General features: G+C 43.0%; 1 protein-coding gene across 7 annotated transcripts in view; it reads right to left on the bottom strand.

The window, feature by feature from the left end:
• Positions 1-5,589, bottom strand: part of PACSIN2 (protein kinase C and casein kinase substrate in neurons 2) — a 51,603-nt gene extending 46,014 nt beyond the window's left edge. For 3 of the 7 annotated variants that reach the window (XM_077783193.2, XM_085569668.1, XM_085569671.1), the window contains exons 1-2: positions 5,465-5,589; positions 4,990-5,147 (exon numbers count right to left, since the gene is read on the bottom strand). The gene's annotated coding sequence lies outside the window, so the exon portion shown is untranslated. Of the gene's footprint in view, positions 1-4,989; positions 5,148-5,365; positions 5,389-5,464 lie in introns of those variants that run through there. The other 4 variants (XM_021535490.4, XM_085569669.1, XM_021535492.4 and 1 more) reach the window with 2 other exon arrangements.
• Positions 5,590-12,036: the final 6,447 nt, after the last annotated feature.

The following is a 12,036-nucleotide window of genomic DNA, read 5'->3' as shown; positions in this document are numbered from 1 at the left end:
AGTGTGAGGAGCAAAGAGTAGCTGAGATAAACATGTGAAGAACTGATTGCAACCCCCATTCCCTGTCACTCTGTGCCACTCAGGCAGAAAAATCAGGGGTGAAGTTGAGCCTGTGAAAAAGGGAAGGGTTGGTTGAAGGTGTTTTAAGAATTGGGTTTATTTCTCACTATCCTACTCTGACTTGATTTGCAATGAGTTAATGTCCCTGAATCAAGTATATTTTGCCCATGATCTTAACTCTGTCTCTCCTTACCTCAACTTGTGAGTCTCTTGTTATTGTTTCTCTGCCCAGTCCATCAATGACACAGTAACAGAATAAAACCTTTTTTCATTTAACTTCCCATTCAGAACTTAAGACAGCATAGAAGTGTGCTTTGGGAAGTGGCACTATGAATCAAAAGTTATTGGCAAAAGTTATTCTTTATCCATATGTGCTGGCTGTTACTACTTTCAGTTGCACCAGCTTTCAGAAACAATAAAAAGCTCACCTTTCAGAGCCCTAACATAATAATCAGTGAGAAGGCAATACTCCCAGGTGTGGCTGTTAACAGTTTCTAAGAATTTAACTGCCCAAAAGAGGAAAAGCTAATTAATCAATTTATTTCTATCTGTATCTGAATGACACTAGACTGACAGCATTCTTTATATAAAACTCTCTAACACACAAAAACTTATGAAAAGCTGTGTAAAGGAAATGGTTACCCAGTTTATCCTATATAAAGCATTTGGAATGGAACCATAACCTCACGCAACACAGCAAGAACATAGAAGTAATTTCCTTCAAATGAATTCCCTCTAGACCTTAAAGCAAGCTGTACAGCAGCACCTAGAAATTAAGCACAATTACATGTTGACCAGATATCAGATTACTTTGAGTGCTTAGATTATTTCAGGTAATTGAAAAAGTAGTTTTGAAGCTGTTATCTTTAACCATTAAGGGACAAAGTGAACTTGAAGACTTTGGAAAAAATGTTTCTGAGAATATTATTCAAGGACCGTGGAAGTAAGCATGCCTACAAGTTGGAGTTGCATACATGTGGTTCCATTAAATACAGAGAGTTCATTTAAGAGATCTGTAGCTGTTTATCTATTTATCATTCCTCCTAAAAAGAAAGCACCATTGTTCCACTCAGCAAAGAGGTAGATATCTGTCAAATTGCCAAGAAAGCCTCAATTAAGGGAGAGGATGAGAGGTTTAAATCAAACCAAAACCATGTCCTGCTTGTCCTATGACTCACTACAGATCTGTACTTCACATTACCCCTTTTAAAAAGGGCATATTAAGCATATTCACTCTGCACCTTTTATTTAACCCATTAAGTCAGAAATTAGGAAAAAACCCAGCTCATTATATTCTTTGTCATATTAAAGTTAATCAAGTATGGCTGTGCATCTGCTAAAGAAAATATTAAAACAAATTCTTATTTCGATATTCAGCTACTACTGCTATGCCAGGTAAGAAGTTCTGTGCAAGCTGGTTTTGTAACCCAAAACCCCAGCTGTGAAATGTCAGGCACAAAAACTCTGCTAGGCCTTTTGGAGCCCAGTCCACATACACATTGTTTTGCTACAATCACCATGTGGCAATAGATTTACCTGGTATGTGGGAGAGATTAATGCACAATCATACATGAATGTCAGACTTATGAGTCCTGTTTGTGCTACTCATGCACAAAGACACAATAAAATAAGACAGAAAGAATATCACACTGCTGCAACAAGGACTTCAGGATGAACAGTACAGTGACCAAGGTCAGCCAGTTTTATTAGGAGCAAATGACTTACTATTTTATATCAAAAGCTAAGAGCTTGCAAGTACAGCAGGATTCCATGATGCATTAATCACAACAGGCATAAGAAGATACTTAGAACATACTTCCACATCCACAGTGTCACTTAAAGTCTGAGTGGTGCCCATTTTCAGGGCATATACTATGTTACATTTACAAGTTTATGTGAAAAGATGACATAAAGTGCAACCTTTTTGGTTTCAGTAAAATTCTGCCAAATAAATATTTAATAATACCATACAGACCATTTGCACCATTTCTGTTGTTTATAGTGTAGCCTGGTTTGTCATTCACTGCTCTAGGGCATGTGATATAAGGCAAAGAAGGTTGTTTAAAATTTTTGGTTTATAGATGCCTTGGAATTAGTTCTTAAAGCAGAGTCCTACACAAGCAGAAAGGATTAGCAATATGCACTGGCCCAAATCCAAACAGTTCGAGGTAAAGGTTTCCAATACTATCAAAATATTTACAATACCTTGTGTAAATCAGGCCAGTTTTAAAATATTTGCATAATCTAAAAATTTCAACCAAACCACCTTACTTAAAGCCTGAGAGACATTTTGTTTTTGCCTTGGAGCTCATTACTCTTTAGTGTTACAATAGCCCTGTTAGTTCTACCCCTATTTACTAATTAGGGCTGGGAACCTCCTCAAATATTGACACATCCTGTCCACCAAGATCCACAGGACTCTTAACAAGTGCACCAGTGACGCAAGCAGGGCAGATTCTAGACCAACACCATTACAGAAACCATTTGGATTATCCCCCTCCCTTTAGCAAGGATAACTTAAAGGATAACACATAAAGAAACAACATGCAAGTCTCGTGACAAACTGGACTATGGAGACTGTGAACCAGCCCCAGAGTACAGCAGCTGTTTCACTGTGCACTCCAGGCTATTCTTCTCAACCCACGAAGCCAACCAGCCATGCAACATTCATATTAAATACAGCATTCTATTCAGTCACAGAACACTTAGCTTGGTTTATCTCAGCACAGTTACAGCACTCTTTTAGTTACTACTTCTTCCTTTTCATCTCTTGGGAATAGTTCATCGTTACATTAAGTCAAAAAATCAGTATCTGGGTTTAACTGAAAGGAACACTGTCACCTCCTGAAATTCTGGGGATTATGACAGAATCTGAATTAAATCCCATGTTACAAAGAAGTTGTTAATCTCACAGACTAGTCTTAAATTCAAGCATTAGACACTTCATTCCAGGCCTCAGGCAATGAGAGTCTAAGAACTAAAAAGGCACTCATGTATTAGTTTATATGGATGTTTTAAAAAATACATTAAAAAAAAAAAAAAACCAAAAACAAAAACCACCTTTAGTCTGCATCTACACGTCTCCTGGCTAAATGCATGAGAAGATGCAGTTTTTCCAGGAGCTGCTTCACTAAGAAAACCAGGCACCAACTCAGAAAAAGAAAGCTACCTTTTAACTACTTTGTATTACAACACAGATTTGTACAAGCACAGGCAACTTTTGACTGGCAGCACTGCTAACCGTTTCATCCAATTCCTGCAATAAGCACGGAATTTTCTTAGCCTTCATTTATTTATAGGCTACCCATTCAACCCACAGTCACCTCCAGGCTCATTTTAACCCCAACAGAGAAGCACAAAATTGACATATGGACATCTTTAAGCATGTAGCTCGCTCAGCTCCAGAACTGGAAAATGTGTCCATATGCTCCACAGACAGACCACAAGAACAAAACTTCTCATTCCCAACACTAAATCATCCATACATGTCACCTGGCAAAAGTAACAGGTTCACTGAATTCAGACCAACGTTCAAGTGGCTTGTCACAAGAAAAGAAACAGACATCTACCCACTAGAAAGATATATCATCTAGGTATTTTCTGAAAGCACTGTTTAAAAACATTCATAGATGACAATCAAAAAGCCATTTTATTATGATGGTATTTGAAAAGCATAAAAAATTAAAAAGTGGTCCATATTTGCAAACTGTTTCCCAAAGGGAGTTTGGAGCTCTTGGGCACAGTCCCAGCAAGGTGACGCCTGCACACCTCTTCTGCTCACCACACTGGAGCTGTGGTGTACAGGGATCAGGGATCTCCAAGATGCTGCTGCTCTGTGCTCAACAGACATGCTCCTTATGCTAATATGTGCTCCTGTTTAAGCTGATTCAGCCATAATTGGCAGAATATAACTACTATCTTTGAAGGCAAATTGCAAGTTTGACAAAATACAATTTCAGGCAGGTACAGGTATAAAACAGCCAGCAGATAAGCATTAGGTGTTAATAACCTTAATAGTAAAGAATGCAATTAACAAGTTTTGACCACCTGAAACACAGCTGGCAAACTCTTAGTTTGAGAATGATCCTTTTGTTACATTAAACCAGATGAAAACTCAGTTGCTTACATAATGAAGCCTTTACTATGGCTCTTATAATAATGCACTACAATTGTTTTAAACTTTTAAAAGCAGGGGAAAGGTTTCTGGCTTTAAAGAAGAGCTGAACAGATGCTGGCATTAAATCCAAATTACCAGAAGGGAACCCCTCACCCACTCCCCAACAGCAAGAGAGAACAGTATCGTAGAAGCCTTTGAGATCGTGGAGCACAACAGAAACAAAAGTGCCTAGCACAGCCACGGCTCGTTTTTTTGCCCTAGTCTGTGTCAAATGATCAAACTTACACAAACAGGTACAGGAAACATAAGGAGTGGTGAACTAGTTTTAAATTATCCTAGCTAATCTACGATTTTAATCAAGAAATTCAAGCGTTTAAAACCACAAGACTGCATTTAGTTTTCAAAATGTTCAATTTTACAAAAGACAGGATACAGCACTTGCATCTTTCTGGCCTCCTTTAGTGCTCAGGCAAAAGGATGACTAAATCTATCAGCTTCTGAGTCACTCCAAGCAGAGACAGCTGAGAAGGACGGATAGAGTGAGCCAGGCAGACACTGTACACATGCTGCTCTTCCTAACCAGGTAGCCTCAGTGCACATAAAGAGATGTCTGTCTCTCACACAGACGTTTCACTCTGGGCCCTGAGATTCTTTCCATAGGCCAAAAAAGGGAAAGTCAAGATAGAAGGAGGCAACGGCAAGACCAGGAAGGCTGAGTGAGCTGGGTCATTACCAGTACTTGGGAGGGCCTGGGCTGCCTAAAACCTCACTCTCCCCCGCAGAAACATCTCCCACCAAATCAGCATCGTTACCTGCTATCATCCGTGGCGCCGGGTTTCAAAGCCGCGAGGAAAAACCCAGCTGCTCAAGTTTTTAGGACTCCATCCTCGCCTTCTCTTCCTCCCCAAAGCCAAGCCGCCGCCACACCGAGTGGGTCACTAAACTTCCCCGAGCAGGGAGCTCTCCCCTCCTACAGGAACCGAGCCAGTGGCGTCATCCCTCGCCAGCCCCAGCCCTGCCCTTCCCCGCCCGGCGCCGTGCAAGGAGAGCTTCACCTTCCCCGCGCCCGCCGCAGCGCCGCGGGGTGAGCCCCGCTCCCAGCGGGCTCCCGGGGGTCGCACCCGGCCCGGCCCGGCCCGCGCCTCCGGCCCGCCCGCCGCACCGGCGGCGCCCCCCGCCCGGACCCACCGCCCGCCATTGCCCAACGGCTCCGACGGGGATCCCAGCCCGGCCGCCGGCTCCAGCCTCTCCCGAAGGCAGGGCCGCGGGGCGCGGGGCGAGCCTCACCTGCAGCGCCGGGACCTGCCGGCCGCCCGTGCCCGGCGGGGGTGGGGGTGACGAGACGGCGAGAGCGCGGCGGAACCGACCCGAGCCCTGCGCTCCGCTCGGCGCCGCCGCCCCCGCCCGCCTCTGGCGCCCGCCCCGCCGCCTCCCCATTGGCCGAGAGCGCGGGCAAGCTCCCGCTCCGCCGCCGCCTATTGGCTCTCCGCCACTGCCAATCAACTCCGCTTCCCCGTCGGGGGCGGCGAGGGCCGGTGTGCGCGCGCCCGCGGCCGGCGCGCGCTCCCCGGCGGACGTCGGGCACGGCCAGAGCCGCGCGCGCGGCACCGGCCGGGGGGCACCCCGGGGGGCTCCGACCGCTCCCGGCTCGGGATCACCCCGGGGGGCTCCACCGCCCCCGCACCGGGCTCCCCCCGGGGGGCTCCGACCGCTCCCGGCTCGGGATCCCCCCGGGGGGCTCCGACCGCCCCCGCACCGGGCTCACCCCGGGGGGCTCCGACCGCTCCCGGCTCGGGATCCCCCCGGGGGGCTCCGACCGCCCCCGCACCGGGATCCCCCCGGGGGGCTCCACCGCCCGCGCACCGGGATCCCCCCGGGGGGCTCCACCGCCCCCGCACCGGGGTCATCCCGGGGGGCTCCACCGCCCCCGCACCGGGGTCATCCCGGGGGTCTCCACCGCCCCCAGCCCCGGCCCGGGCTCACCCCGGGGCGGCGGCTGGCCGGCCCGCCCGGCCGCAGCGCCAGCCAGGTGTCCGAGTGTAGGAAGCCGTGACAGGAGCACTGCGGAACGCGGCAGGGCGCGGCGGGAATACCGCTGCCTCCGCGTCCCGTTTGCACGGCGGGGCACGGTGAATAAGCAGATGTTGTTTCCCGAAGCGAAAAGTGAGCGAGTTGACAGATCCCGGGAAGCGCCGCGGACTTTTCCGCGCCCGGCAGCGGTGCAGGCACCGGGAGCGCCCGCTCGGGGCCGGGCCGGGCTCGCAGCTGTCCCGGGCACGGGCTCAAGGACAGCGGCCGCCTCTGACACGGCACGGTTTGGTTACACCGCCCTGTATCAGAAGTGTTACTCGCGCCTTCGCCTATCTTCCGGATTTATTTGTTTTAGACGGAGAACTATTTCAAGTTCCAAGCAGCAGCCACCACGGTGACCTTCCTTCGTCCCTTCAGCCTCTGCCTTCTCCGCCGCTAGTTTCTGCATTTCCCTCCCATCTGCCCTTCTCATCAGTGCTGTGCCTCCGGCGCTGTCCCCGGGGACAGCCTGGTTTGAGGACAAGAAGAGCTCTGGATCACTGGGCAGGGCTGCAAAACAGCCCTAAGAGTACTTTCCTCTTGGCCGTGTTTCTTATGCAAGTCTGCATATAATCAGATCGACGCCAAGTCTTCCTGTACTCTTTCACTCAGTCTGTGACTCATTAACTTTAGTTCACTTAGATTAGTTGAGTAGGATTTTAAGACCATAGCACTGGGATAAAATTTATCTTCTGAATGTCCTTGACAAATAGATTTGAATTAATCGCTATTAACATTACTGTGAAATTTGGCCAGGTTGGTAAGCTTCCTAAGATTGAACGTGGTTTCTCCCTTCCCTAGTCTGCCTTTCTTCACTCTCATGTGTTGAAAGTTAACAGTTCACATTTGAGAGGAGAAATCTTGTAATTTATTGTTCCTTACACTTCTGACCAGAGCTGTGCTTTAGTTTTCTACAGTCTCTCTCATTAATGTGAGATCAAGCTTTCTTTACAGCACACTACAGCGGACATATACAATAACAAATACAGCTTTTTCTGTAAGGAATTAAGCTTCCGTTTTGCCTAGAGCATTGTAAAAGCTGAAATTCTTCCATGCCAGAACACTTAGATTTTCTTCAATCTAACATCAAAACAGTCATTCATCTCTGTTTGCTCAAATAATGCTCAAACTTGTTCAAAGATGGAAGAAACAGAACAGGAATTCAGAGTAAATCATAGAGCAGAGCTCATACTGCGATGAAAGGGAATTCCAGTTTGGCAGAGGGCAGAACCTGCAGCCTGGGGTGGACTGGCACAGAAAATCCCCAACTATTCCACACAGAGTTCAGTGAATGCCACCACCTTGTGCCCCAAAATCACTCCAGCGTGCACAAACCCAGTGCTGATTGCATCTATGCCACTCCCTGTGAAAACCAGAGCCCACGTTCCTACTTAGGCCAGTTTGGGGACAATTACTGGAAAAGGAGTAAGAAATGTATCTTCAAGTCCTGAGTCTGGAGGCACAAACTATCAGGCAGACTTTTAACAATGAAGAAAATATTCTTCAAATCAGCTATTCCCATGCATTAATTTATCAGCCTACTTACAGGTAGGCTAATGTACTGCTTATATATATATATATATATATATATATATATATATATATATATATAAACATGTAATTATATATATTACATTATAATATGTACATAGAAATTGTATACAATTTATTACTCATTTACATATATTTTACTGTGTTTCCATATATACACTTACTATACTTTTTATATATATAAAACATATAATACCTAATATATAATACACAATTAATATATAGTATATATTATACACACACACACACACACACACACATATAGGTACAATAAATTTAGCCCTTGTGTCATAGTGGAAAGGCAGTGTGTTATTTTGGGAGTCACCTTCATAAGGAATTTCAACTGGCTTCCAAGGGAATGGAGATTGATCAGAAATGAGGAATTTACACAACATTTTTGCATAAACGACTGGACTCAGATATGAGTACAACCTGAGAAATAACAATTGTGTTTTTCAGTGTTTCACTTAAACACCTTTATGATTCAACTAGCATCTTTATAACTGCTATGAAACATATTTATAAATGCTATGAAATAATATTTTTGAAAATAAAAAAATCAAGACTATTAGCTGTAAAAAATAAAGCTTACCGAAAAGCAATTTTTATGAACATCTTAATTTAATATTTGGAAATTTCTCAAGGCGCCACTTTAGGGAATAGTATTTTTGAGCCTGCTGAATATTCTTTGCTTGCAAGATGTTTTCTGTCCTTTTGACACTTAAATGAAAAATGCCTGGACACCTTTGGAAGCCAGTAAGACAATAAATGTTATGAGAGTTTTGAAAATACATTTTTAACTGCCAAGTTTTTACCCCATTCCAAGTGTAGTAGTTGAAACAATTTGGAAGCAACATTATTAGAATCACCTTAGTGTACTTTTGGAATCAACACTATTGCTCTTCCAGTGAAGAAAGCAGAATTTGTCTGCACTGTACATGCAGGTACATTAATTTGACTGCATTACTTACAGTAATACAGTTTAATGGCTGTATAAACATATAGAGGGCTTGAGGCTACACGCACTGAATAAATACATATATGCACTTGAAAAACTGCTTGAGGAAATATACCTCAAAGATTAATAAAGTACAATTTCTTTAAATTGATCAAATGTAAATTGGCTTTATGTATATTCAAAGATTAACTTTTTCTCATAGTGAATTAAAAGAGATTAGTGTTCTAATTTTATCTATCATCAGTGATGCAAGATGCCAGCAAGATGACACTATTATGATGCCATAAATAATTTACTTATGTAGAAAATCACACTTTACCATATTTATCTATTAATCATTTTGATTTTAGTACTTTGATATTTTTTCCTAGGTATTAAAAAGCAGCTGTTCTCTGTACATTTTCAGTTATCTTAAAAATGTAACATCCAGTGAAAGATTACCCTTATCTTTTTCCTTGGAAGAACAGCTGACAGTCTCTCCAGCCCCACTGGTGAACATTTGATTCAGACTGTTAGGAACAGGACAGGAAGTTTGTGAGGGGAAAAAAAAAAAATCCTCTCATTTTAGATAAGTATCCCACGGTTATTTTTACTTTTAACACAATCTATTTTTAAATACGCTTCTTGCTTCTTCTGCTGTCCTCAGAAATTCCATGTGTCCTTTCAGGCACTAGTACTTTCCCTGTAAAGAAATTCTGTCTCTTGCCTTCACTCAGAACAAATTTTGTGTTTCTTGACTGCTGCCGTAACATTTCAGAATTCTCTTCAAACTCCATCTCTCTTGCTAAGAAACTTCATGTGTTAGAATCTTTATTTACACTTTAAATGTTAATTTAAACCCTGAACCATATTTTGATTGCAAACTTAATGCTGTTAGTGACTATATATGCCAACCAGTGACAACTAATCTCAGATTATTAAATTTCATTCCACTTAATCAACTTCACTGTTTCACTGCCCAACTTTCATTGGGAAAGAACCTTTCAAATAAAAGCCAAATTCTTGTCTGAAGTATTTTTTGTTGTCTCCTTATTTTTCATGAGTGTTTTTAATTACTATTTGATACTGTCCAAACTTTTCTATTTTACAATTGTCTATTGCTACTTCAAATGTGAATTATTTGCTTTTAATAGATACGAAATTGAAGAATAATTAAGGCATACAAGACTTTCTGTCAATAGCAAAGGGATCTATACGATCATCATTACTGGGAAAGTTTAAGTATGGAGAGCTTGCCTAGGCTTTGATGGCAACTTAAAAAAGGTGGAAAAACCTAGAATCTAGCCCACACAACTTCCTGCAATTTAGTATAAAACAACCAATTTTTCCAAGATATTCATTTATGCTCCTTTTTCCTCTTAATTGTGTCATTTTAAACAAAATTGTGGCTAAAGTCAGCTTTTCCCAGCTATCCACATTTGTTTTCTGCAGAGAAAAACAGAGTTCTTCTTCAGAGAAGACAGGAATGATGTTTCTGTTTGTTTTGTTGGCTTTTTTTTTTTTTAAGAAGCCATGCATGTCAGTATAAATGGATACCTCAGCACCACAGGGCACAAAGTCCTTCCCACTGACCCAAAGGCTGGAGTGAACTCCTGCCATAAAGCAGGCACAGAATGTCAGCTCCCTTTTGTAATTTCCATCCAAGCCAACTGAACAGCAACTGCTTGAGAGACAGCACCAGTTTATGGTGCCACAGTAAAGCCCTTCCTTTACCACAGATAAATGAGCTCTGCCTGACATGTTCTGCTGATGAAATGCAGGGTTATATATCTTCTGTGAATTGTCTATTGTTTTGCTGAGTTTATAGCAGGAAGTGAATCAGGAGACAGGGACATTTTAGGCAGTAGTCCTATTGTAAAGCCAACAGTAATGAAGTAGCTTTAGGAATAATACTGTTTCTTTTATACTAATTAAGTTCCTCAAGCCATTCTCTGGGAATCTTATTAATTCCTTCCATGTCAAAGAATTAATAGGGAGAAAGGTTAGTGCCCAGGAAGCAAGCCCCACTATTCAACTCTTAACAATAAACTCCTTCTACGCTGATGCCATTGTAACAATTCCTGTAGCTGTTTAGAGCTTGTCCATTTAATTCTCCATACAATACTGTCCTTATGCCAAGGAGCACTGGAGCATATGAAGAACAGTATTTTAGGACTGAGACACACATTTATTATCAGCTCTGCCTGGCAAGTTATTATACTAGCTAAAGTCAGAACTTTTGAGAACTGTTATTTCTGATTTATTTTGCTCCCCTGAAGCCAAAACAGTTTCTTTGTGAGATACATTTGGAGGATGACTGGCCCAAGGCCACAGTTAGTTACTCAGAACTAAGTGCTTGTCTGCTTGCAGTCACTAAGATTTAAGTCCTCTCTGTCAGAGCTGAAACAGGCTTTAACCTTTTGGAGAATCAGATTCCAGCAAAAAGAGCTACCTTACCTCTGAATGAGAGCATCCACATGAGGTGTGCCATCTTTTACTACACCCATCAGCATCACTCCTGTAATCAATTCTGAACTCCTGCCTCAAGCTGGGAGCACATCTCCCTCATCACCTCAGTTCCAGCTCCTAGCAGAGAATGCTCCAGGCTCTCAGCAGCCTGGGCAACACTTGGTACCATTAGTTCTGTCCTACTACAGCCAGAGATTTAGTTAAAGATGCAGAAGTGAAAAGGTGAAGATTTTATCTCTGAGTAAGCAATTAAAGTTTCCCTTTCAGTTTCTCTTCCTCATAACTCGATTTTCACCTTTACCTTTCAAGACCAGGCACAAACCAGCATCTCTAACATAACATCCACATATCATCCTCTTCCTCCTCCCACTATAGCTAGGACTGCTTTTGTTTCCTTGGCACCCTCGAAATCTGCAGAAAAGCTGCTTTATCCACACTCATTCCAACTAACACAGACTTACTCAAATTCCTTCAGAGAATTTTTCAACAAGACTTAAAAACAGACATTACGTAGCAACACAGCTTCCTAATTCTGAGTTTCTCAAGAACATTTTGCTGACGTACACGAGGCCCCAAGTTCTGCACAGAAAAGGAAGAATTGCTGCTCACTTAAGAGATTTTTTTTTTCCTGGGGCTTGTGTTGTGGTTTTAAGCCCAGCTGGAAATGAAACACCACCCAGTCACTCGCTTAGCTCCCTCTCTTCCCCTTCCCACACTTGTGGAGTGAGGAAGAGAATTGAAGTAGAACTTGTATGTAGAGATAAAAATAGTTTAATAATTGGAAGTAAAATAAAATGCAATAATAATAAGTAGTAGTAGTAATAATAAAAAT

This window comes from Lonchura striata, chromosome 1A, assembly GCF_050655825.1.
Source record: "Lonchura striata isolate lonStrDom1 chromosome 1A, ASM5065582v1, whole genome shotgun sequence".
Lineage (NCBI taxonomy): Eukaryota > Metazoa > Chordata > Aves > Passeriformes > Estrildidae > Lonchura > Lonchura striata.
This window is presented reverse-complemented; position numbering and strand designations above follow the sequence as displayed.